The sequence below is a fragment of the Ambystoma mexicanum genome, chromosome 11 (genome assembly GCF_040938575.1).
Source record: "Ambystoma mexicanum isolate Mex_15411 chromosome 11, UKY_AmexF1_1, whole genome shotgun sequence".
Lineage (NCBI taxonomy): Eukaryota > Metazoa > Chordata > Amphibia > Caudata > Ambystomatidae > Ambystoma > Ambystoma mexicanum.
The window spans coordinates 409,060,535-409,086,961 of NC_090934.1; the positions used below are offsets into that span (position 1 = coordinate 409,060,535).

The 26,427-nt window shown below is 47.2% G+C and overlaps 1 protein-coding gene across 4 annotated transcripts in view; it reads left to right on the forward strand.

The window, feature by feature from the left end:
* The window catches only part of ARHGAP1 (Rho GTPase activating protein 1), a 902,391-nt gene that overhangs the window by 53,394 nt on the left and 822,570 nt on the right, over positions 1-26,427 (forward strand). For all 4 annotated transcript variants that reach the window (XM_069623207.1, XM_069623205.1, XM_069623208.1 and 1 more), the window contains exon 2: positions 82-181. The gene's annotated coding sequence lies outside the window, so the exon portion shown is untranslated. The remainder of the gene's footprint in view (positions 1-81; positions 182-26,427) is intronic.

Sequence of the window (26,427 nt, forward strand, 5' to 3'; positions counted from 1 at the left end):
TGGCAGAGTGTAGTGTGCAAATATTGGTATGATCAATCTAGTACGTCCTAATTCTTTTTTATTGTACTTTTTCAATTGCAGGAACACAAATTGGCTCAATCATCCCACCTTGGACAGCAAAGTCCCCAGCAGCAATGGCACCATAAAGAAATCCTGACATCTGCATTAGGACTTGCCGACGGTAAGAATGTCTTTTTTTTTTTTTTTAAACAACTGTATTTTGCTGTGTGTGATGGTAGGGTAATTTTAAAGTTATAGTAGGAGCCTATTTTTGTGGCTGTTCCTTTCTCATGTCCAGTTTGGGGGCGGTACTGAAGGTTCACATCTCATGTGGGAGTTGCATTTACAGTGCACTGTGTACTCTTTGCTGGTTTACCAGTGTTACGTCCTGCTTACTAGTTGATGCCTAACACCCAAGAGCTGTTTTTAAGTGTTAGGCAGAATCATATGCAGTACCCTTTGGGAACACCACACACAATTAAGACTACATGTGTAAGTAAAATTTCACCTTTCGTACAAGCCTGTACTACACAGTAAAGTGGTAGCCATGGCTGAGCAGCCAGACCTACCTCAAGAGTAAAGTGAGCAGTATCAGAAGTTACACAAAGGACAGAAATGACTATGGTTCAAACAAACACTGATTAAAGGTTTGAGTAAAAGAATATACATTTATTTACACCATCAGTTATAAAACAGTTCACTAGAATAAAGCAGCAGAAAATCACAATCTTAATACACTACAACAACACCCAATCAATTCTGGACAAGTTGCTCAAAAATGAAGTGTGAGAAAAATAGCACTCCAGCAATTTAAAAGGGGAGGAAAGACCAGGTTATTCAAAATCAACAACACCAACAAGTGATAGGCAGGGCAATCTAGAAAAGGCTTACTGCAATTCAAGTCAATAGGCCTGGGCCAATGTTAATGGTTCAGAGTCTTTGCTGAGGATCCCACAGTTCAGAGTAGTTTGCGGTTAAGTATTTGCCAAGAGTTCAAAACGAAGTTGTCGGAGGAAAAGTTATTCAAAAGAGTAGAGAAGGACAAGCCTTCGGAGGGGCGAAAGATTTCAAACACTTTCACCACGTTTGGACGGAATGAACGACCGGATTTGAACAGTAGCTTTAAATGAAGAAGAATGCTGTAGCTGAGGCGGTTGTTCCTGCAGGCTCACGGTCATGAAGCGACTGTCGTGGTGACAAGGAGGAAGACTGGAGGATCCTGCACTGCCCAGGGAAGAAGCCAGCAGCAGAGCAAAGCGTTGAATAAAAGGTGCGCTCCTTAAAACCCAAACAGGTTCCGTCCCTCCTGGCTATCCAGTTCACTGCACAGCAAATTCGACCAGGAGAGGGAGGCCGGCGTTTGGTGTTTGGCGAGCTGGTTGGTTCCACCAAGCTCAAGGGAAGAAGATTCCTTGCAGATCTTCTGTCGTCGGAGTTTCGGGCGAGTTGGACCAGCAGCAGGGCTTCACCGGGATGTCCAGTAGTTGCAGCAGTCGTCTTCCTTCAGCTCCTCGTTGGTTCTCTCGTTCCAGTGGCGACTCTGCCTTCCAAGTCCCAGAGACCTGCTTTTAAGCAGTTTTCCCCCATTCACACAGCCTGGCTGTCAATCACGCAGCAGGGTGGCTGTCCTAGGACAGCCACCTAACCAATCAAACTAGAGTGCGACTTGGGTCTCCAAGGAGACCCTGTGCAGGGGGCCTCAAACCCCTCCCTCACATCCTGTCCACCCAGACACTCGGGCACCTAAGGAGGGCTTCTATGCAGAAGCCTGCCAAAAGACGACGAACAAAGGAACCAAACCTGGTTTGGCGTGCAGAGTAAAACACGAGAAAGACCTTTACAAAAATAAATGGCGAATAAACCCGACTGGAACCAAATAAAAATCAATGGGGTCCAGCGGGTTAGAGTTTGAGGCTACCACCATAGCCTCTAACTGTACCGAGGCTATTTTCATAGCTCGCGGTAGAATAAAAATGGTAGATACCACTGCCACCAGCCAAATCTTAAAGGGGAACTTAATTATGTGCCATGAGAAACAGACAAAAAGGGATGACTATTAACCCTTCCTGTACTCTATTGGAAGATAGGTTGTACTGGGTCTGAAAATGTAAAAAGAAAAGTAAAGTCAATGGCAACTTTACATGTTCTGGGAGACAGTCAGTCCCAGAAAAATGGAGTTTAAAGTGGGGAAGTCTAAAAAGACAACCCTGTGTCACTGCACTAAAGGTGCTGTGTGACACACAGTAAAAAGATGATGCCTATGGAGTAGGTGAGACTCCATAGTCCATGAGCAAAAAATGTACAACACACAGCAAAAAACGCATGTAAGAGTGGGAAAAAAGGCTCACACTTTTACCAGATGAAAAAAATAAATCCTAGAAATCCAGCAAAGCTGCTGAGTGGCTCATCATAAGGGAAATTAGCCATTCTGGAGAATTCTCACTAACATTAACCCCTGCTCATTTTGGAGTCGCAGGTAGACCTGTATCCTTCACTGTTTTCATTGCACCAGCATTGCTCCAAGCGTCGGTGTGTCAACCTAACCACATGTGTCCCAGCAAGAAAAATCCATTGAAGCACTTGACCCAGTCATGCAGGAAAGTAAGGATTTCTTTCCCCTGTGTAACATTGGTTGAGTAGAAGTGCTGAAGGTTTATATTGGCCCTGTGCATCCAGGTGTGGTTTTCACCGCTAATCTGTGGCATAGTCCAGTGTTAGGCAGAATTGCATGCAGTACCCTCTGGGACCACCACATACAATTAGGACTAGAGGTGTAAGCAAAACCAACGTTTGGTATAAGTCTGTACTACCGTTTTTGGTAGCAGGGCTGAGCAGTCGGGCTTATCTCAACAGGGAATGTGAGCTGTTGTTTCACAGCGGTCTACAATCACAAGTATTCAAATAGACACTCAACGTTTCTTAGTAAAACGCTTATTAATTTATTACACAATCCTTTATAAAGCATTCAGTAAAAGGAGGCAAGTTATATCACGCAAATATACCACAGTACTGATTACTTAAGCAGTTGAGCTCCCTTGAAGTAAGGGCAAAATTGCAGAAAAGTTGGAGTCAGAAGGCATAGGTTAATCAAACCAATATCACAGTGATTCAGAAACAGGGCAAATGGTTCACCAGAGGAGTCAATTCAGTGCAATAGGTTAGGCCAAAGTCAATGGGCTAATGTCATGTATAGGATAAAACGGTTCTGGTTATTAAACTGTAAAGTCTTCGCCAAAGTTCTCAGAAGTAGTTTGTGGAAGAAAGGTTCGTATGCTGGGTCACAAGATGATCGGGCCTGAAAGTTACCAACGTTATACGCACTTTTGCAGTGAGAGGTAAGTTCTCTCGAGTTGTCACAGTACCTTACAATGAAGAAGAAGATGCAGTTGAAGACTTCTGTTCCTGCATTTCCTGGAGATCTCGCTGTTCTGAGCCTCAGTCGTGGGGACAAAAGGGAGGATGTCGGGACTTCTGCACTGCACGACGACTGGTCACAAAGCTGGCAGACTTGGGAAATCTTCAGTTCCAGTAGCTGTCCTACAAGCACACAAGCTGCTGTCCTTCTCCCTGGTTAATCCGAACCAGCTTCGAGAACAGTATCCAGCTGGCTTACGAGTTGATTGATCCTAAGGAAGAAGTCGTCCTTGAAGGGGGTTCTCTGTCGAGCTGAACTAGGCGTTTTGGACCTGCAGCAGAGCTTGACTGGGAAAACCAACGGTCCACGAGTTGCAGCAGCCGTCCTCTTCCAGCTCGTCTTCAGTTATTTCGTTCTATTGGTTGACTCTGCCTTTCAATGCAAAGACTCACCTTTTATTCAGTTCTCTCCTGTTCATTCCAACCTAGCTGACACTCGCCCAGCAGGTTGGCTGTCCTTGCCGGACAGTCAGCCAGCCAATCATGCCAGAGTGCATTTTGGTGTCCTAGGAGACTAAGCACAGGGAGTTTCGGGCACCTCCGACACTTCCTGCCCACCCCAGAGACTCAGGCGCCAGAGGTGGTCTTCAGTCCTGAAGCCCGCCAAAGGCGTAGCAACAAATTGACCAAAACTGGTTTGGCGCGCAGAGACAAATTCTAGAAGGACCTGTCCAAAAAGGAATGGTGAAAAAAGACCAGGACCTGTTTAAACAAAGGAAGCTCAGATGCCATCTTGAGAAACATGGCTCCAGTGATTTTTAGCTGCCGGTGTTCGTGGTCGGGAAAAATCATGGTTGTTCGTTGTAAAACCACTGCCACCAGCTATTTCGATAGGAAAGGATAGCATTTGACTGCTAAATGAGTTTCTAGACACAGGATTACTAGCTAACCCCTCCAGCAATCTATTGGAAGGTAGTGCGTGCTGGGTCTAGGAATCTAAATACTAGTAAAGTCAATTTAACTTTACTTTCTCTGGGAAACAGTTTATCCCAGAGAAGGTATTTAAACCTTTGGAACTCCTGAAAGGTTTCCCTGTTTCACTGCACTGAGTGCTGTGACACAAAAATGAAAAGATGCTTATGGAGTTGTTTAGGCTCCATAATCAAAGAACACAAGAATAAAACACACATCAAAATACATGAGAGAGTGGGAAGAGGGGCTCACACTCTCCAGGTAAAGAAAAATCCAGCAAAGTTGCTGGGGGTCTCCTAAGGTGGGGGAAATTAGCACATTTATGGAGAATTCTCCCTTACATCCAGGACCACACTTCAACAGAAAATTTGCGCTAGAACTTCACAATCTGAACAGGGAGTGTTCTGAGACTTGTATTTGTGTGTTTTATTTATTTATTTATTTTTTAAATCCAAGCAGCATTTTTGACCCTTGTCAAACCCCTGTCGCACACGTGCACGCAGGGGCTGACAGGCGCTGTGAGCCCCAGCAGAGTTGTCACAGGAGGCAGAGGTGAGTTTTGGACTGTATGTGTGTGCGCGCATGTGGGTAGGATGCGTGTTCTGGGTGGGTGGGGAAATTGGGAGTTCGGGGGTCCACCCCCCTGATTGACAAGTTAATGAGTGAGTGGGGTAGGAGGGGAATGTATGTGATTTCTGCACTTTAAAGCCAGTAAAAAATGGCTGGGGAAAAAAAATCTGTTTTTTTGTGTTTGGGCGTTAAAATGCAGAAATGACACATAGAACTGGATAGTTTCCTAGTGCCCAAAGATGGTAGGAATCTCAAACGAAAAGCGGGAGGAGAGGTGGAAACTGAGACGAGAAATGCAAAAACACGGAAATATGTCTTTTTTGCATTTTGGGTTCATATTGATCAGTTGCTGTCAAGCTGTGGTGTGTGGTTTGTGGCGCTACATTAGCAAGCCTGAAGCCAACACTATTAAGGCAGCATTTGGAAACCAAAAATTAGCAAAAAAGACCAGGGATTTGGTTGTACGGCAGCTGCAAGGCATACACGAGCAAAACAACGCTGTTAAAACGTGGCCTCTGTACCTGCAAATGCTTTTGAAGCTTCTTACCACATTATCCTGTAAAGGGAAGAAAGCCCTTTACAGATGCTGAGAGTAATCCTGCCAACAATTCTCGCTGTGAACAGGGTAATGCTTAGTGACGGTGCAGCAGGGAAATGCAAAAGTATCCTTATGTCTGACACCACAGTTTTCTGCCGCATCACTGACTTGTCCTCTTCTATCATTACAGAATTGATATTGTGCTTGAAATATTTTGGAAACCAATTCAGGGCAGAGCAACTGCATCTATAGTCATTGACATTAACTACTTGTTCCCACTGCCTAAAGTGGGAGGCGTGTGTTGGTATTTGCTTGGATGGCGCTCCTTCAATGGCTGGAGCAATAACTGGGTTAAAACCAAAAGTGTTGGTAGTAGCTCCACATATATTGTGGACGCACTGCGTGATCCCCTGGGAAGCTTTGCCTGTGCACAATATATGGACTCCGAGGTGCTCACTTGTGTTGTAAAGATTGTGCATTTTATTAAGATGCTCTGCACAAGAGCCTGTCTGTTTGCCACATTATGTGCAGAAATGGGAGCTGAACATGATTTGTTTCACACGGAGGGCAGGTTGCTCTCCAGGGGGAAAGGTTTTAAATTGTGTTTAGGAACTCCGGAACAAAGTGAGACAGTTTATTCTGGGTTTTAGACCAGACAAAAGAAGAGCCTCTGTGTGATTCACACTGGCTTGTAATATTAGCTTACTATGGCGAACTCTTTGAAAAGCTACATTTTCTAAACCACTCCCAGCAAAGCACAGAAAAGAAACCACATCAATGGCTATGAACGCAAAAATGTCAGCATTCAAGAAGTGGGAGCTTTTGAGGAGAAGGGTTAATGTCTGCATTCCGAATGCGTTTCCATTAGCAGATGCTCTTGGGGAGGCGGAGTATCATCTTTTCATGTGTTGCTGAACTAATGGGAAACCATCTCAGAACCACTCTCAAAAGTACTTTCCAGAGGACAATTGTAGCATTAATGATTGCGTGGTTCAGCCTTTCCTAGCAGAATTAGGGGCAAGCCCACCTCCGAATACACCTCCAGGAGGAACTAATGGAACTTCTAAGTGGCTGCCTACTGGAGAGCCAATTCAAAAAATTGTCCTTGGGTGGATTTTGGCAAAATGCAGTTTCCTACTCTATCCAAATGGACAGTCAATGTACTGTTACCTTTCAGCGCCTCGTACCTTTGCAAGATTGGACTTTCAATACTTGCAGACCTAAAGACTAAATATCGGTCAAAGCTGGAAGAAAACCTGTGGTTGGCTATTGCAAAAATGTAGCCCAATAGTGATGGCTGGCTGCTGAAAGGCAGGCCCACCCTTCACACTAGTTCTCCAGTATGCTACTGTCCAACTTGCAAGTGACTGCATTGATAGTAATCAAGTTGTTGTACTTGAGTATGTCCTACGTTGCAGTATGAAATAAATATCCAACTACTTTTAGTCAAGTCCCCTGTAGCAATACATTCTGAATGCTGTGTTTACAAATATTTACCCTCTAATTAATTTGAGTTCTTGCAAGCAATGATTTGAAAAAATGTTGTTTGGCATCCACACCTCCATTTGGCACAATTCTACAGCAGATAAACATTTTGGAGTCCATGGGTATAGAGGGGACCAAGCCAGGTACCTTTTTCTTACGGAGGGCTCGGGGGTCAAAAAAGTTTGAAAACCACTGCCTGTAGAGTGACTATCTTGTATTCAAGAACATGTGTTTTTTTTTTTTTTAAAAAAGGCCAAAAAATCTTGCTGGCACCGCTAGATGTTAACATCTATTTTGATTGCTAGTTTGGATGAGCACTTATCCTCCCTCGTCCCTAGGGGACAGTGCAATTGTGGGCTTAAACGGCAGAAGCTTAATGTATTGAACATTTGCAAAATCCCTGGTTGCTTTAGGGTGGTCCATTATCCACGTGCTTGCTGTGTCCTTGTGTGCGACGTTGCTTTGTGTCTTGTACAGTGCATATACAACTCGTACACATGACCGGACCTTCAGTGTGTATGAGCTAAATCATTGCAGTGCTTTACTGTGAAGGAAAGAGTTGCACGGATCCAGCAATATTCAAGATTTGACTCTGTCGTCTGCTTAAGAACATTGCAGTGTCCCATAGCACCTGTGAGAATGTCTATTGCAATGGTCTCCAAACAGTCGATCGCCAGAGCCTTTAAAGTGGTTGTATACGAATTGTTCGAACTACAATTGTTCGAATTACAATTGACCTTTGCACAATTGACCGAATTGTGAAGGTCAATTGTTAATATATGCGGGGGGGAAACCCCCCCGCAACCCCCTGTTATATAATTTCGATTTTGCAAAGGTCAATTGGGTAATTCGAACAATTGTGTTCGAACTATTTGGGTAATACCTTTTAAAGTAGCTTGCGCTCGAGTTTCAGGCAAAAAAGAATGATGCCAGGAAGTGCTCTGACCAATCACAGGCCTGCAATTCTCTATATCCTATAGATTACACCTTGTGATTGGCCAGAGCACGTTCCTTGCTGGGAGCTGTGCTCCCATTGGCCACAGTGGTTTCTTTGTGTTACTCAATTTGCCCAGGCTTTTTTCTTTTAAAAGCACCATGGTGCCTTGCATCGTTTTTGGATCTGTTTTGGAGGTGGCTGAGGCTGGGGCTTGGATTGCAGGAGCAAGCTGACAGTGGCATTCCAGGAAAACGTGTCGTGCTGCGGTAAGTTGGGTTGGGTGGATCGGTGGACGTTAATCTTTTTTTATTTTATTTTTTCTTTTTTTTTTCTTTTTGTGCTTAGCCACTGCAGTGCCTGTGCGCACAGCTTTTGCGTGTGCTGTCAGAGGGTCGGGCAGCTCGGCAGAACGAAGCCCGAGGTGAAATGGAGACAATTAGCTATGATGCTTAATGTCTTGCTTCACCCTGGGCACATTTGCAATCGTGTGAGGTACTTTTACGTGACAGGGCTCTGGCGAGCAAGCCCCCTCGGGACTTCCTCGCCAGAGCTCTGCCGTTTCTAATAGGAACTCGTATGACTGCAAGTCAGCCCTGGGTGAAGTGGGGACATTCATCATGATAGCCGCATGCCTCTGTTTCGACCCTGGGCTCATTTTCAGTCATGTAAGCTATTTTTAGAAGGCAGGGCTCTGGCGAGCAAGCCCCGTCGGGACTTCCTTGCCAGAGCCCCCCCCCGTTTCTAATAGTAGCTGCAGCTTTGTTGGTCCCAGGCTATTCTTTTGGTGGATCACCCTCTGAAGAGAATCTCTCGCGTTTGGTGTGCAGTAGGCCACTGGAACGTGAATGAGATGTGCAGGTACACTATTCCACTCCGCGTTGGAAATGAAAAAAATGTAAAGGGGAATCCCACAAGGGCTTGTGTTTGGGCGGAGTTGGCATTTGAACTCCACTCAAAGGAAATGTTCCAAATAGAAGTTTTAAAATGGGGCAACTTCTTTCATGCTGCTTCTTTCCACACTGCATCAGTTCCACTTTAAATCACTTACCTGGCTGGGGTGCACCCAAAATACAGTTGGTAATACAGCGATTTTGAGTACATTAAGATCCATAGGCACACTCTACAGTAGAAGGTTACCAGGGTAGCTCAGCAGGTTGAGACACTGTTGCCGAGATGTTAAATATTAAACTGCTTGTTAATCGTATGACTTTTGCAATTCCTATAAAATGTGCTTGGCCAGGGCATGGGTTGGGCTGGTCACTTGCTTATATTCAGAGCAGAGGTTGTGGTATTTCTGCCCCTGTAGTGAATACCAAAAGTTGACACCCATGAACCCACAGTTTAATTTCCTAATAACTGCTGTCAGCACAACAGAAGCATTTATATGTGATTAAGCAGTTTGTCAAGCATATAACATCTTTATAAACGACTTGGCATAGGTGCATGCCACAAATAATATTTTTCGGAATTGCGAATGTGCTAAAATGGCATTGGTTTTTATTTTTTGACTAAACAGAATTTTGTGTGCTCAATTATTTTTAAAACCATAATAAGACATTGAAATCCTCCTCAGATTACATTGCACGTGCAGTCCCAAAAGAAACGTACAAACAAAACGACACTGGCAGATGCAACAATCATTTTTTACCCAACCAGCAAAGAAGGCAAATGCTGCAACAGAGGCATTATTCAAAGTTGCACATTCTTTGGAAAAACACAAATGCACTTTTACACATGGTACAGTTGTGAAAGGTGCAATGGCTCTCGTGGCTGAGTCAGTTTTTGAAAAGATTTTAAAAACTGCCCTGAATTTATGTCTGCCATTTCAGATGTGCAGTTAGTGCAGGTACCCTCCTTGCCATTGTGTTTGCACCTATCGGCCAATGAGATGGGGGCAATTGGAAAAAGATTTGAGCATATGCAAAAAAAAATTCTCCTTTCAGTGTGTTAAATCGGTTGATGCAAGTGATACTGCTCAGCTGGCACTATTTGCTCGAATGGTGTTTGAAGACTTAACCAACAAAGAGGAATTCTCTGACCTTGTTGCCCCTGAAATCCACAACCAGAGGTGTTGATCTACAATGAGGTCAAGAATTATTTTCTCAAAACAAAAATTCCATTGAAAAAGTTGGTGGCAATAACTGATGGTGCACCAGGGCGTCATTCTGGTTTTGTTGCATGCTGTAAAGCAGACCCTGATTTCCTTCCATTATTGCACTACTACTGCATCATCCACCAGCAGGCAATTTGTGTCAAAGTGATGGGGTTTGATCACGTAATGGCCCCTGTTGTGCAAATTAATAATTCAATTTGTGCAAAAGCTAAACATCACAGAATGTTCAAAATATTCCTGGAAGAACTATCTGCCGCAAATAGTGATCTGTTGCTACACAAGGAAATCCGATGGCTTAGCAGGGGGAAAATACTACGTTGCTTTCTTTCATTTTTTGAGGTCAAGAAATGAAGACATTAATTATGCAGCATTTCTTAGCTACTTGATTTGGCATTTCTGTCAGATCTTTAAATACCCTGAACTGTGAACTACAAGGAAAGGGTAAAAGCATTGCTGACATAAGCGCAGTAAAGACATTTAAGTCCAAACTTAACCTTTTCAGTGAATAAGTGGAGAAAAGGAAAATTCATAATTTCCCTTCTGTAATGCAAATGCTGAAAGAGCATACAGCTAGTCCTGAACATAGACAAATGCAGCAGTCTCCTGAGCAGGCTTAAGGAAGAGTTCAGTGACCGGTTCAGGGATTTCGAAAGGATTGAACCGTGTGTGATGTTCATCGCAAACCCCTTCATGGAAATCAATGTTTGAACTTGCAGAACAAATGAGTAAGCGGTTTTATTATGAACAGTTTTGCTATGGAAATGGAGATTGTCAGCCTGCAAGGGGACATTCAGTTCTAAATCAGACAATCTCACACCAATTTCTGGAGCCTTGTTGATTACAAGGAGTACAGTAACATTTGCACAGCAGCATTAAAAGCGACTTCTCTGTTTGGTTCCACCTATCTGTGAATCTGCATTTTCAGATATGAACTTAATCAAATCGAAATTTCGGAACCCGCCTGACCGATGAGCATCTGAGTGACTTCATTCGAGTTGCTGTATCAAGTTATACACCAGACTACCGAGCACTGGTGGATGGCATGCATTGTCAACCTTCACATTGAATGTGCCAATCATTTTCCTACATTGTGAAAGTTTTTTTATGAGAACTCCTAATAAAAAAGAATGCAATAAAGAGATGTTTGATATTATTAACATAATCGTGAAGGGGTATGTTATTCGCTATATTTATAAAGGGAAAATTACAGCTATAAAAAGTAAAAGTTTCAATGTTTACAACTGCGACTCCTGATATAGCCCACAAGAAGCTCTCGCTGTTGGCCCCCCACTGAAAGTAGCTCACGCCAACATAAAGGTTTGAGACCCCTGGTCTATTGTATATAGAGGGCACAATGCTTGTAATTTTCAGTAAGTTGCCCAGACAGCTGCATGCCAGTGCACAGACACCAACTGGCATAGATTTCCCTTGTGTGGGGATTATTGATGTGTGGCTTGTGGGAAGCTTGTGTAACTTTTGCAGCATTTTTAATATTGCTTAATTCTGAAGCAGTGTGCCAAGTGGCAAAGTTCTGTTTGGCTAGCATGAAGGCTGGCTATGTTTTGAAGTATGTGGCAGACTGTTTGAGCCGCTGTGTGGTACGGAGTGTGCTGCACACACTGCCAGGTGTAGTCTCAGACTGGGGATGGTTGTAACACCATGATGAATCAGTTCTTCGATTCCTGCATTCATCCTTCTGGTGGCACAGGGTGCTTTTGGCTTAGATTTGCTGTTGTGATTCTGCGCACAGAGAATGGTTGCAAATATTGGCCATCCAAAATCTCATGAAGAAAGGGGAGAATAAGACTCCTCTAACCAACAGTGGACAGACGTGTCCCCTCCCCACCGCCCCATCTATTTATTTCTCTTAACAATGCTTGCAACCTGATCATTGCTTTCACTTAAGCCATTGAACACAAGCCAACTAAAAAAAAGTGGCATGTCCAGCAACTGAATTTGCATTAAAGGAGAGTCTCCAGGGCCTCCCCCCAACCCCACCCCTCCGCCTCCTTTCAAGCTGGGGAATATTGTTGAGATTTATGTAATGTGAAAAGTGTACAAGGCAGGTATTCAGTGAAGTTCAAGGTCAAAGCACCCCTAAAGAGGTTCTGTAAAGCTACCCCCCCCCCCATAAATAGTGAACTGTCTGGCATTCAAAGACTAATTTTGTATTGTAATGCTTTTGAATATTTGTTCACTGCTGGAAGTTACGGATGCTATAACCGTGAGGCAGAGCTTTTGACGCCATTTATTTTAAAGAACACACTGATGGCTTGTTCACCCCCGTTTTCCATTGCCTTTTTGGTTCACAGTAGGGCTAGTTGTGCCAGCCTTTATGTGCATGGGACCGTGTTCTAATTCCTCCCCACCCCCGTGACTCATGCTCTACTCCATCTACGTTTTTAGTTTGTTCAACACTTGCTACATGATTTAATATACACAAATGTAAGTTTCAGGGACTCAGGATTACTGCATGTTCTAGTTATACTTTTGTCACATTCTCTATATAGGTTGATGAGTTTCCCGGAGGGATTTTATCGCTCCTTCAATGCGTTTGTTTTTTTCCAACCACTTGACCTTAGCAGTTAACTGAAGATAGTTTGCCTGTAAACTTTATTGAATGCTTGCTAGGGATTGTGATCCCTATCATTAATTGTGAAAACATCTTTTTTGATCATTGTTTATGATAATCTGGGGTGAATGCTTTTTATTTTTTTTCTTCTCTAATGATGGGACCAGTTCATTCTCATTAGATGTTGAGCTATTTTCATGTTTGTCTGGATTTTTAAGCAGCCTTGTGTTTCGGAGGACTGGTGCAGTAGCAGGAGTTTTCTGACCTGGGCATGAACAAGTGCTGTTAATTGCTTTGCTATTTGAAAGCAGGAGTTCACTTTATTTCCTTAAGGCAGTTGTCTTCAAACCTTTTTATGTGGAACCCCCATCTTGGGTAAAATAATTTCTGCCCCTGCGGGGTGGGGGTGGGTTGGGTGGGAGGAGACATATGACTCTTCTGGAGGATAGTGCCTGGCTCATATTAGCAAAGACCTTCCTGCTAAGGTGTAATATTGACTTTTTGTTCCTCCAGTAAAGATCACTTTGGTCATGGGTTCTGTCCCTGCATACCCTCCCATTTCCTGTACATGTTGCTGTCTGCAAGCTGGGGCTCTCTATGGTTGATACGTACGTTACGTTTAAGAAACTGAAACGGGTGCTTGTCTTTTAAAGGACACTCAAAATGACTGCAGCATTTTAGTTACAAGAGCTCTGCAGTTAAGAACGTATTGCCTTTCTGGAACACCCACCTCTAATTTTGCGAACAGATGCATCTAGTTAAAGCCACAATGGGTGGAAGTCTTGGAGGAAGTTAACCAAGCACCAATCACTCATAAATCGGGACATATCAGGCAGGAACATCCATAGCAATCCCACTATAAATTAATGGTTTTGGGTACAGACCTGGTTCACAAATACTTGGCGCATACTAAATTTACTTTTTTTTTTTTATTTCTTCTTTTAGACAATAACTCAAATCATGGCACTCTTTTTGATTCCGACAATTCTCTCCATTTGAAAGGGTGGGGAATTTGAGCCTTTGCCATTCCTGGTGAAGTTAATTGTAAATTGCTGATAGAGGGTATTGATGAAAGTAGAAGAGAAATACGTGAAGAAAAGGATTTCAAGGCAGTCATGCTTTTGTAGTTAGGTAAGCAATGTGTGTTTTTTTTTTTTTTTGTTCTTTTTGTTCATCTATTTGATGTTTGGGGGAGGAGGGTACATCTGATGCCCCTATGCGGAGTCATTCCCTTTTTTCACACATAATGATGAATGCTGCACAATGCCCATCTCATTTACTGCATCTCTTTCCTCTAGAGTAACTCTCTAAAGTATAGATGGTCTACTGGTTTCTCTTATGTTATAGGCAAAGTGCTATGGGTTGAATTCCCTCGGGGACCGTAGTCCAGGTCAGAGTATGTGTGCAGCTAGGACAGAATGGATTGGTATTGGTGAATCACCCTCTACCTCCTTAAAGTTGGGTATACAGTCTTTTAGAATTAAAGTAAAACGATATCTGGTTATTCATCTGTAGGTGAATTTATTCCCATGAAGTCGGCCGACACATGTTTTGACCTTAGCCATCTTCAAGGCCTTGAAATTGACAACACTTGGTATGGTGACCAGGTTTGGAAGTTGGTTGTGAAAATCTTGAAACAATTTTCTGATGGTACTTGATGATTAAGGGTGAAGTCCCGAGAGACCTGTCAATGGCTGTCGCGTTGTGCTAAAAGTCTTTATTGGTGCTTGGACATCCTGGATTGGTTCCCCAAATCGAAATGCCTAAGCTATCTCTTTTTTTCCCCTATTTATTTATTTATTTATTTGCCTTGGATAGGTCGGGGAACCAATCTAGGGTGTCCAAGGTAGAGCGCGATTCGCAAATACCAATCAGTTTTCTGTCCTATTCATTCAAGGTCTTTATACTTGGATCCTGTGGAATTGGTGACGCAGCTTGCCGCTATTTATAAATTATAGTGGTCACAGCGCACTCTCAAGGGTATGTACCATACACACTTTTATGTGTGCAGCTAAACTGAGCTGTGGGTAGCTGCATGGGGAGGGAGGGAAAGTGCCAAGGAGAGCAAGAATAAGCAAAACTCCATTGGGGCGGCTAGGATCGTACTTAAGGGGAGTCACCCCAGTGTACAGCTCAGGCAAAATGTTTGTTGTATTGGTAGTCACATTATGAAGTTTCAACTTGCCTTTTTCATACCCGCAGCCAAGAAACAGTATTAAGGCACAGGAAACATTTGATGAAATAACGAAAATCTATAATTGAGGCTTTAAAAAGAAAGGTAGAGGAGAAAAAGCAGCTACTGGTGGAATCTGGAAAAAGATGCAGTGAAAAAAGAGAATTATATTGTAAAAGCTGATGGCTGAAAACTGACTATTCCAAAATGTATTAATGGCTATTCACAAAAGCTGGAAAACCAAAGTCTTTTGGCAGGGATGGCTAGTGTTCTTCATTTCTTCTCCTACATTCCTTCCTCAGAACCTGCCTCTTACTTCACCTGGACAATTGATAGACACAGCATTAAATCTGCAAATGTCTGTGTAATGTTGCAGTTCCCAGAGATGTAGCTGTGCAACAACTGCAAAATATTGGACTTTAAAGTAACCCATCAATTGTCTGCTACAAATGTTTTGTCGGACAGATCTAATTTGACAAGCTGAACTCTATCACCACGTCGTTTTAACAGTGTGTTCTTGTTACAGTATGACGGTCATGCCTGTTTGGACAATGAATTGACACCTACACGTTACCACACACCTGCGCAATCTTTCAGATTACGTTTTAAAAAAAAAAATCAATGGAATTGTAACATCCCCGCAACTGAGTTTGGTTGCTACGTCAGCCCCTGCTACTCATCTACAATGTAATTGTAGCGCACATGCTGCTCTGTGAAACTGAAGATGCAAGTGCTCTTGTGTGTAGAACTATTATAGTTGATAATGGTACATGTTTTTGTGGTATTGGATTTCTTTTGGGCGTCAGCTAATGTTTTCTTGGGTGTGGTGAATGGTCGAACTAATTGCTAGCTGCTCATAGTGATATTGGGTGATGTGATCGCAATCTTGTCATTCAGGTAGAGATTTAACAGATTCTGTTTAGGTCACTGAAAGTGTTTATTTTAGTGCAGTGATTTGTAATTGTGGGAGTTTATTGGGTGTGATGCCATGTTGGCTAGAGGTGATATGAAATGAGGGAGTTTAGAGGTTGGTTCGTGACATTGTGGTGTGGATTTGTAATTTTGTCGAATGATTCCAGGAAGATCTTCCTTTTTTGACTTGGGTACTGCATGCTAGGCTCAACCTACTGAACATTTACAATATCCACCTTCTCACCAACCGCTTACTACTGCTCCAGCCTCTTCTTGCTCTTCTCCTAAACTCCTTTGTTCCCAAAATAAGACTGTCAACTTTGCAACTTGCACTCTAAATGTAACCCCTTGCTCCTCTACTCACCTCCTCCATGCAGCACTACCGCATCGTCACATTCCTACTGCTGACCATTATAAGTATTAATGTACTAGCTCGCACTTGCCCAATTACCTCAATCACTGCTACTCCCCACCTCGCACCATTTGCTCCAGTGCGCTCTTTAATCTCTCTGCCCCCAACCTCATCCAGCAAAAGCTCACGCATTTTCTCCCTCCTAGCACCCCACTAATGGAAACCAATCTGAAATCCAAACCATTGCAGGCACATTTGCATTCATTTGAGCCAATTAAGATCCCTCTCGTCTTCATGGAAAGGGCCCACGTACAACTACCCTAATACATCATTCCTTCCCCATGAACCCTGTCAAACGTTACAAAGTTTGTATATGATCATCTCCTGTAAATACCTTTTAAATGTGTCACGATCTCTCATCCCATTTTCATGTTACACTATGTTCCCTATCCCCAAATGGTCAAGTTTACAAACGTACCATTAGCTGGATCGATACGATCCCTTGAACATCCTAGGTGTTTTTGTTCAAAACATCATGCTACTGGATACTTTACTACAAAGCAAGTCGATGTGGAAAGAAAACGCACTCTTCCTCGTGCAAAACGTTGGATGTCATGACCCTCCCATTACAACCGTAGCGAAAAGCACCTTTTCGTGAAAGGGCAGCAATCTCTGGAGTATATGCATACCACCATGCCCCATTCCATTTCGGGGATATTTGTGCGAAGCTGGCTTTTACTTTGCATTCTGAGAATTCGTCTGATTTCAAATGGTGGAATCCAGGACTACAAGCCCCAGAAAGCCTTATAAAGCAACCCCTAACTGGAACGGCATTGTGTTGGCAAGTTTGGTTGCCGCAGTTGTAAAGCTGGTCGAGGCACCTTGCCCTACGTGAAATAAAGACGTCGCTTGTCATTTAAGCTTGTATCACTCTGCCGTCTTGGAATTGAGGACAAATACTTGGAAGGGAATATAGAAACCATGTCTTAAAACGATGTCAGTATGATGTAAGAAAAGCTAGAAGTACCACTCCTCAAGAAATACCCACCACTACACCCGGGCCCACCCGGATGGGAGGCCCGGGGCCGTAAGCTGGGAGGTGGGGCGTTTGTGCTAAGTCTGGTGGGGCAGTGCCTTTTGGCGCTGCCCCACTTAGCATGCACATGACGGGGTCGGGCTGCTGGGTCCCTTTACAATGGGAATCCAGACAGCGCGTCTCCAAGACAGGAGGGTGAGGTGAGAGGGGCAGGTGACAACTGGCAGTCGCTGCCCCCTGTCACCTTGCCCTCCATACTTCAAAGGCCCCCCCTTCCCATCCTGCGGATGCTGAGCGGGGGCCTTTTGAAGTTCAAAGAAGGGGCCGCCTTGCCCCCAGGCCGAATTCTGCCTTTATCTGGCGGGGGCAAGGTGGCCCTTCTCATGCTTCCTCCCCGTCAGCCACGAACAGCAGCAGGACGGCTGCAGGTCTAAAAAACCATCCCTCCCACCCTACAAATAACCGTAAGGAAAAGCTATAGCGAGGGCCAGGTAGAAAATGGAACACAATCATAGCATTAGGGGAGGCTAAAACGCCTCACTTCAAAAAATAAAACATAAAAATTCAACTCCAAGAAGGGCCTTCTTAAAATACCGGGGGTCTTTTTGTCTATTTGTTAATATTCCAGGAAAATACGGTTATAGAAGACCCAGGCGCTCAGAATCCACCAGAGAACATCAATACAGGTGGGAGCCCTAGGGGTATAACAAAAGTGAAAAGGAGAGAGGAACTTGAGCAGAAACATGTACTAGTAAGCCTCAAGTATCCACCTCCATGCATGCAGAAGGGGGGGTCTCACCACAAGTGGATCAGGAGCAGGGTAAGTTCCTAGTAAGGCTCCAGAACCCACCCCCTCACAATTTTGTTTATGCAAGATAAGCTCACTGGGGTACGCAAGTGGATCGTGGGCGGGGGAAGTTCCCAGCTAAGCCCTTAGAACCCACCCCAGCAGCGAAATAGTACAACACAAGCACTGAAGGGGTCTCACAACACAAGTGGATCGGGAGCAAGGAACATTCTAGTAAGGCTCTCCTTTTGAACCCATTCCAGCTGTAAAAACAGGCAGCCTTAAGCGCTGAGGGGGTCTCACAACGCAAGTGGATCAGGTGCAGGGTAAAAACCCAGTAAGGCTCTTTGAACCCACCCAGGCTGTAAAAACAAGCAGCTTCAAGCGCTGAGGGGGTTTCATAATGCAAGTGGATCGGGAGCTGGGTAAAAACCCAGTAAGGCTCTTTGAACCCACCCCTGCTGTAAAAACAAGCAGCGCTAAGCGCTGAGGGGGTCTCACAAGGCAAGTGGATCGGGAGCAGGGTAAAAACCTAGTAAGGCTCTTTGAACCCACCCCGGCGGTAAAAAAAACAAGCAGCTTTAAGCGCTGAGGGGGTTTCACAATGCAAGTGGATCGGGAGCTGGGTAAAAACCCAGTAAGGCTCTTTGAACCCACCCCGGCTGTAAAAACAAGCAGCTTTAAGCGCTGAGGGGTCTCACAATGCAAGTGGAGCGGGAGCAGGGAAAAAAAAAAAAAAAACCCCAGTAAGGCTCGTTGAACCCATCCCGGCAGTAAAAACAAGCAGCGCTAAGTGCGGAGGGGGTCTCACAATGCAAGTGGATTGGGAGCAGGGAAAAAACCCAGTAAGGCTCTTTGAACCCACCCCGGCTGTAAAACAAGCAGCCTAATGCGCAGAAGGGGTCTCGTAGCACAAGTGGATCTGGAGCAGGGAAGACCCTAGTAAGGCTCCTAGAACCCACCCCCGAGGAAAGAACTAGCCCGCAAACGGAGCGTGGGGGCTTCAAAAACTCAAGTGGATCATGTGTGGAGAAAGTGCCAAATTCATCTCCAAAGAGTGGACCAAGAGGCTAAAACGCCTCCATCCGTGGAAAAGTACAAAACACATGACCAAAAAATCAAAATGGCTCCAAGAACACATCCCGCGGAGGATCAAGTGAAAGGCTTCACAACGCGGGGTTTTGTTCTATCAAGAAATAGGGATCAAGAGCCATAACTTCAGCGAAAATCACCCTGTGAGCAAGAGAGGGCGCAAGTGCTAAACCTGGTCAGGTTGGACATCAGTAAAAGGCACACAAGCGCACATCTCCCCACCTCACTTGGAAAGGACAAGAGAAAGCAGGATGAACCTGCTCCAAAGACCAGCAATTATGAACATGTCACAGCTCACACGCTGTGGCCAAACAATTGTCACAAGCTTTCATATGAATGGCGGCGGGGATCAGCCTCGAGCGGGCCCCTAATTGGGATTAGGGCCCCCCGCTCACCTGTTCCCTCTGTCCCCAAAATATAGTATTGTTTTTTTTTTTATTAAAACTTCTTTTTATTGGTTTTACAACAGGGAAAAAGAAAAACCGAAAAAAAGAAAGGCAAGAAAGAAAAAGAACCATTACCCCGCTCCCCCCCCACCCCCCTCTCTCCCTCGAAGGCAGCAGCAGTATGTCCGTGATCCGTCGTCTCCTCGCCGGTGCACAACAGTTGTCAAGTGTTTGGTGGAAGGACCACCCTCTCGGCCGCCCCCTTCTCTTCCCTGGGGGTGTCCTCTCCTCTGTCCATGAGTATATGAGAAGGCACATTCAGGTGAGATCTGCGTTGTCCATTGACCGCGTCCGTCACTACCGGGCCTTTTCTCCTGTCCGGTTGTCTGCCCTTCTCTGGTCCATACGCATATTCCCCCCAGGCGCTAGCGGGTCAACTCCTTCTTCTCCTGGGTTGTCTCGATCACTCAGACTGTCTTCTTCTCTGTTTCGGAACAGATCTTGCACCAGGGTGTTCCACGCCAGTAGTCTGGCCCCGCTGTTGCCTTCTCCCTTCTGCGTGGCTCTCGTCCAGACTGCTGTTTCTGCTATCGCCCATTTTTGCAGGTCCGCCCACCAGCCCTCCTTCGAGGGGCCTTCGCTCTTGTTCCATGCCATCGCTATGCGGCGCTTCGCTAATATTGTCATCAAGTCTTTCATTTTTGCCACGTGCGACATCTGCCGGTCTCCCCTCAGGAACAGGCCCAGAATATAAGACGCCGGCGACCCGGTCAGCATGTGGATTTCTGCCGCCATCGCCCTTTCCCTTACCACATTCCAGAAGTCTATTATCTTCGGGCACGACCAGAACATGTGTAGCATGTCGGCTTGTTCTTCTTTGCAACGCGGGCAGCACCGGGTCTGTCTACCTCCCATCCTCGACATTCTCTTGGGAGTTAGGTATGCTCTGTGTACTATATAAATTTGCAGCTGCCTGAACCTGGCGTTTCTGGAGACTTTTTTCGTGTACAGGAGGATCCTGTTCCATTCTCCATCTGTGAAGGGTTGTCGGAGTTCCTCCTCCCACTTCGCTCGCGCTTTCAGTGTCTTTTTGTTGGTAGTCCCCAGTAGTTGCTCGTAGAGTCTGGACACGGTGTGTCCCCCTTCAGAAACGTCGTACCATGCGTCCAACGCTCCTTCAGTGTCCTCTATCTCTGGCGTGATATCCCACCTTTTCTTTATTGCTTGCACTAGGCTATTGTATAGGATGAATTGGCCTTTGTGTACATCCTGTTCGTCCACCAGGGTCTGAAATTCGACCCATTGTCCTTCATGCCGCAAGTCCCCTATTTGGGCTATTCCTTTGTCCTCCCACTGTGTCCTGTACGTGGTCAGGCTCGCCACTCGGGCATCTACTAGTCCCGCCAGGGGGATCTGTCTTGAGCAGGGGTCTTGCGTGCCTTGCGTCTTCCAGGCTCTTTTCCACAGTGTTCGGCCCAACTGGACCATGTTGGGGAGGTCTTTGGCTTGGGCGCCTTTTAGCCATAACAGTTCTCTCAAGTAATATTGCCGGAGTGTTGGCTGGAAGAGTATTGCATCTATGGAGACCTCTTCTCCCAGCCATCGTACTACGAATTGAAGCTGTGCTGCCAAGTAGTAGTACTCGAAGTCCGGGACCTTGATTCCCCCCCACTCGTAGTCCCTTTGCAATGCGTGTAGTGCCACCCTGTTTCTCCCTCCTCCCCACAAGAAAGCTCTCGCCATGGTGTGCAGGTGTTTGAAGAAGGTCTCTGGAATGTTGTAAGGGATGTTTGTGAAGTAATATAGTAGTCGAGGCAGGACCGTCATCTTTAATAAGGCTGCTCGGCCTATCATGCCCAGCGGTAGGGTCTGCCAGAATTTCATGGCGTTCCCGATTTTGTTTAGGGCTGCTTGCGTGTTGCCTATATGTGTTTCCGTGGTGTCGTGATAAATATCCACTCTCAGGCATTTGAAAGTGGTCGGGGACCATTTGATGCCCAGGCGTGGCAGTTGGTCTGCTGGTATTGTGCGCAGGCCGGCCAGGGGGAACAATATGGATTTTTCTCTGTTGATCACAATTCCTGACAACCTACCGAATGCGCTCAGCGCTTCTAGCAGGTCCTGTAGGTGGGTGCGTGGATCTTGTACGTAGAGCAATATGTCGTCCGCGTATAACGATATCTGGTGTGTTTCCCCGTCTATCTCTATGCCCGTGTCTTTGTAGTCCGTTCTTAGGAATGCCCCGAACGGCTCCAAAGCCAAAATATATAGCATTGGGGACAGGGGGCACCCCTGCTTTGTGCCTCTCTCTATGCCCCATTCCCTGGATAGGTGTCTACCCGTCTTGACCCTTGCTCTTGGGTCTTTATAAAGTATCTTTATCCAACGTAAGAACCCCTGTCCTATTCCAAAATGGGCAAGTGCCCCCAGGAGCCAATCCCAGCCCACCGAATCGAACGCTTTAATTGCATCTAGCGAAACTACAGCACACTCCCCCTTCTCCTGATTCGTCCTGTCGATGACATAGTGGAGTCTTCGAAGATTCCATGACGTGTTTCGTTCCGGTACATACCCTGTCTGGTCCGTATGGATCAGGGTGGGTATCACCCTCTTAAGGCGGTTAGCTAACACCGCTGTCAAAATCTTGGAGTCCTGATTTATCAGGGAGATCGGTCTATAAGACCCGCATTCGAGGGGTGGTTTACCTGGTTTAAGGATCGGGACTATTATGGATTCCGACATACTGTCCGGGAGCCTACCCGTCTCATATGCCTCTTCCAATGTTTCCAGCAGTCTCGGAGCTAGGACTTCCCTGTACTGTTTGTAAAATTCCCCCGGCAACCCGTCGGGCCCTGGAGACTTCCCTGTCGGCAGCTGGGCGATCACCCCCGCCAGTTCCTCCGCAGTGAGGGGAGCATCTAGCGTTCGGGCCTGCTCCTCCGTTAGTTGTGGGAGCCTAATTTCCGCAAGGGCCTCCTCCAGGTCCCCCTCCTCCGCTTCCTGGACTCTGGAGTATAAGTCCTCGTAAAATTGCGAGAACACCTCATTTATACCCTCCTGGGTCCTTATCACCTCTCCCTCCCTGTTCCGAATCGCGTTGATCGGTTCCCGCTTTGTCTCCTGTTTGGTAAGCCAGGCCAGGAGTCTACTAGGCTTATCCCCTTCGGCGTGCAGCTTCTGTATGTATTTCCCGTAGTCAAAGCGCCCCAGTCTATCCCAGGTCGCTATGCATTGTTGTCGCAGAGCGGTAAGGTTGCCCTGTTCCGCTCCTCTCACCCCCGCCTGCCCCTCAGCTTTTTCGATTTTCCTTTCTAGTTCGTCCAGTTGTGCTAGGGTTTCCCGCCTGAGTCCTCCCATCTTCCCCATTGCCTCCCCCCTGATCACCACCTTGAAGGCCTCCCAGACCGTCCCCGTGCTGTCCACACTACCCGTGTTGTGTTCGAAATAGTCATCTATTGTGTTTTGGATGTGTTCCTGGAAGTCCCCGTCAAGTAGTGCTTCTGCCCTTAGCCTCCATGTGGATATGGGGGCTCCCCTGTGTGTATGTGCCCATGTGACTCCCAAGGGGGCGTGGTCAGATAGGGTCCGTGCGTGTATATGTGCCTTAGTGAACTCTCCCAGTGTTTCTTTGCCCGTGGCAAGGTAATCTATCCGTGTGAATGTTTTGTGTGGGGCACTGTAATGCGTATATCCCCTTTCTTCCCCATGTACCTTTCTCCAGATGTCCTCAAGCTCGAGCTGGTCCAACAACTGCCGTAGCGCCCTTGCTGGTGGCGCTGCTCTCTTATGCTTGTCGTCTGATCTGTCCAGCCGAGGGTCCAATGTGCAGTTGTGGTCTCCGCCCCAGATTATCGTAGCGTTCCTGTACGGGGCCAGCCGGGGTGGGAGCGACCTGAAGAAGGCCGTCGCGTCGTGGTTGGGGGCGTAGGTATTCACCAGGCACACCTCCCGGTTTTCCAACATCCCATGGACAATCAGGATCCGACCTTCGGCGTCCTTTTCTTGATTGATAAGCTGGAATGGGACGCCGGGGGCAATCCAGGTCATCACCCCTCTTGCGTAATTGGAATATGTTGAGCTATACATCTGACCTCCCCATTTTTTTGTTATCTTGGCTTGTTTTTCTGCCGTTAGGTGTGTCTCTTGTAACATTGCAATGTGGGCTCTCGCTTTGTTCAGCCAGGTATAAATCCTCAGTCTCTTGACGTATGCGTTCAGCCCTCTTACGTTCCACGTGATGATCCCTAAGTCATCTCGATCTTTGTGGGATTTAGCGCTGGCGGCCTGCTCTTTCCCATGGGCCCGCTTGCTGTCGTATTCTCCTGGTATGTCGCTGTCGGGGATTTATGTCCCGTCCCCAGTTTGTCAGAATTTAGATGATTAGTTTGCTTTCCTTCCCAAGTTACTCCTGCTGCCATTGGTTTCATTTCGCTGTCAACTGTCTTTTTCCGTGCTCTCTGCCAGCCCCCTGCGTTTGGGGACTGTCCCATATGATTTCCCATCGTGCCATCTCCCTGTTTTCGCTGACTGTTGTGTCCGTTTCCTCCTGTGCCTTCTTCCTGCAAGCTTAACCTTAACCTTCGAACTTCAACTGTTAACCACAACAACAACAACAAACGCCCAGCCTCCCACCTCCCGCTCGGGCCCCGCCGCACTCCAGGTACTTCCTTCCTCCCCTCCGGCGTACTTGTCGCGGCGTAGTGTCTCGAAACTGACACTGCAAACATTGTTTCTACTGGGGTTTCTTTCGTGGGTCTTGGCGGTTCCACTTCCCAAAGTCTGTGCTCCCATTGCGAATCTCCATTTTAGGCCTTTGAACTTCTCGGCTATTGATTTTCCAGCCCTGACGCGTTCCAGCTGGGTGTCTCTGTTATCTTTTGCTGCGGTTTCGGGCGTGCGTATCATGCTTAGTCTCACTCTCTGCCACGCCGGGGGATGTTCCTGTTCCGCTCATTCCCCTCCTCTAGCTGCGGGATCCCCCGTTGGTCCATCCACTCTTGGGCCTCCGTCGTTGTCTCGAAAATCTGTGTCTTCCCGTCTTGTAGGACTTTAAGTTTGGCTGGGTACAGCAGCATAAATTTCACACCTGCTGCCCGGAGGCGCTCTTTGGTCTGCCAGAACTGGGCTCTCTGTCTTTGTACCAGTGCCGTGTAGTCTGGGTATATTGTTACCCTGGCCCCATTTCGCGTTATATTTCCACCCTCTCTTGAGAACTTCAGGATTTTTTCCCTGTCTTTAAAGTTCATAATCTTTGCGATCATTGGTCTCGGTGGCGCCCCTGGACGGGGCTTCTTGGCTAGCGCTCGATGAGCTCTCTCTACTGTGAAGCCCTGAGTCAGGGTCCCTGCTCCGACCTCTTGGATCAGGAGGTTTTCTACATAGTTCGTGGGGTCTCTGCCTTCCTCTCCTTCCGGCAGCCCCACTATGCGTACATTGTTGCGCCGAGCCCTGCCCTCCGCGTCCTCGGCTCTGCGTTCTAGTGTGCTGATTCTCTCCAGCGCCTCTGACATTTGCGATCGGGAGGTGGACATGTCCACTGTATTGCTCTGTACTTGTTGTTCCACTGTTGTTATCCTCTCCGCTAGGTTTTTCGTGTCCTGTCTGAGGAGCCCTACGTCCACGATCACTGCATCCAGTTTTCCCTCAATCGACGTCTTCAGTGCTTCTATGGCTTCTAGTATACTGCCTTCCACCTGTCTGATCTCTCCCTGCGTGGCGTATGGCTCTGGCGCATCTTTCTCGTCTATTCCGGGCTGCTGATCTTCACCTTTGCGAGCGAATGACTCCATAACTGTCTGCCTTCCCCTGCCACCTTTTTGCTTGTCTGGCATGTCGGCGCCGACTGTTCCGTGCCCGCGAGTGGATCTTGCTCGATCTGGGTCTGCTTCGAGCGACTGTGGGTTTGTTCGCAGGTTCTCCCTTATTTTGTTTTGTTGTGCTCCCTCTCTCTGTTGCCTGCCGTGGGCGTTCTCCCCCAGCGTTGTTCAACCTTGTGGTCCTACGGTACTGCTGTCGTACGCGCCCGTGGGTGTGGGGTAATGTTCCCACTAGCTATTGCTCCTACCTTGATGTCGTAGTAGGAGGCTGGGCGCGAGGTTCGTGGCGTCTGTGGGAGGCCTTTTACCGCCGTCCTGGTTACCACTTCGGTGAATGATGTTGCCTCGTTGATTGGGCGGGGGTCGGGCTCCGTGTATGCCTCCCGTTCCGATGTCTTCAAGGGGGGGGATTAGCCTCCCCGCGGGGCAATGTTACCCCCCGCGGTGCAGTCCGTGGGTTCCCTGACTTAGCGGTCGGCCGGGTGCAGCACTGGTAAGTTTGTCCTTTGCCTCCCGAGCTCGGTGGGTCTCCGCCCCGCCTCCGGGTCCGGAGCCCAACGCCCTTCGGTCTCGGGGTCCCCCGCTGTTCCGCCACGTCCTCGCGACGCCCTGGTCGCCGGCCTCCGCTCCGGTGCAGCTGCTCGTGGGTGTGGGGTAATGTTCCCACTAGCTATTGCTCCTACCTTGATGTCGTAGTAGGAGGCTGGGCGCGAGGTTCGTGGCGTCTGCGGGAGGCCTTTTACCGCCGTCCTAGTTACTACTTCGGTGAATGCTGTTGCCCCGTTGATTGGGCGGGGGTCGGGCTCCGTGTATGCCTCCCGTTCCGATGTCTTCAAGGGGGGGGATTAGCCTCCCCGCGGGGCAATGTTACCCCCCGCGGTGCAGTCCGTGGGTTCCCTTACTTAGCGGTCGGCCGGGTGCAGCACTGGTAAGTTTGTCTTTTGCCTCCCGAGCTCGGTGGGTCTCCGCCCCGCCTCCGGGTCCGGAGCCCAACGCCCTTCGGTCTCGGGGTCCCCCGCTGCTCCGCCACGTCCTCGCGACGCCCTGATCGCCGGCCTCCGCTCCGGTGTAGCTGCTCACGATCGCACCGGCGGGAGGGGGGCCCTTTGCCCGCCTCGACTCAGCGCCCTGGCTCGGCGGAATACCGTCTCGGCTTCTCTTCTCTTCCGCTGGAGCCGACTCTCCTCCCCTCCGTCTCCGGGGTGGTTTCCTAGCCCTGCCTGGGCTTGTTGCTGGACGTCAGTCCTCCCAAGCTCTATCTTCCGCCGTTAGCGCTTCTTTGCATCACAGGGCGATGGTGAGGCGCGCCCGCCATTTTGTGGACGGCGCCGC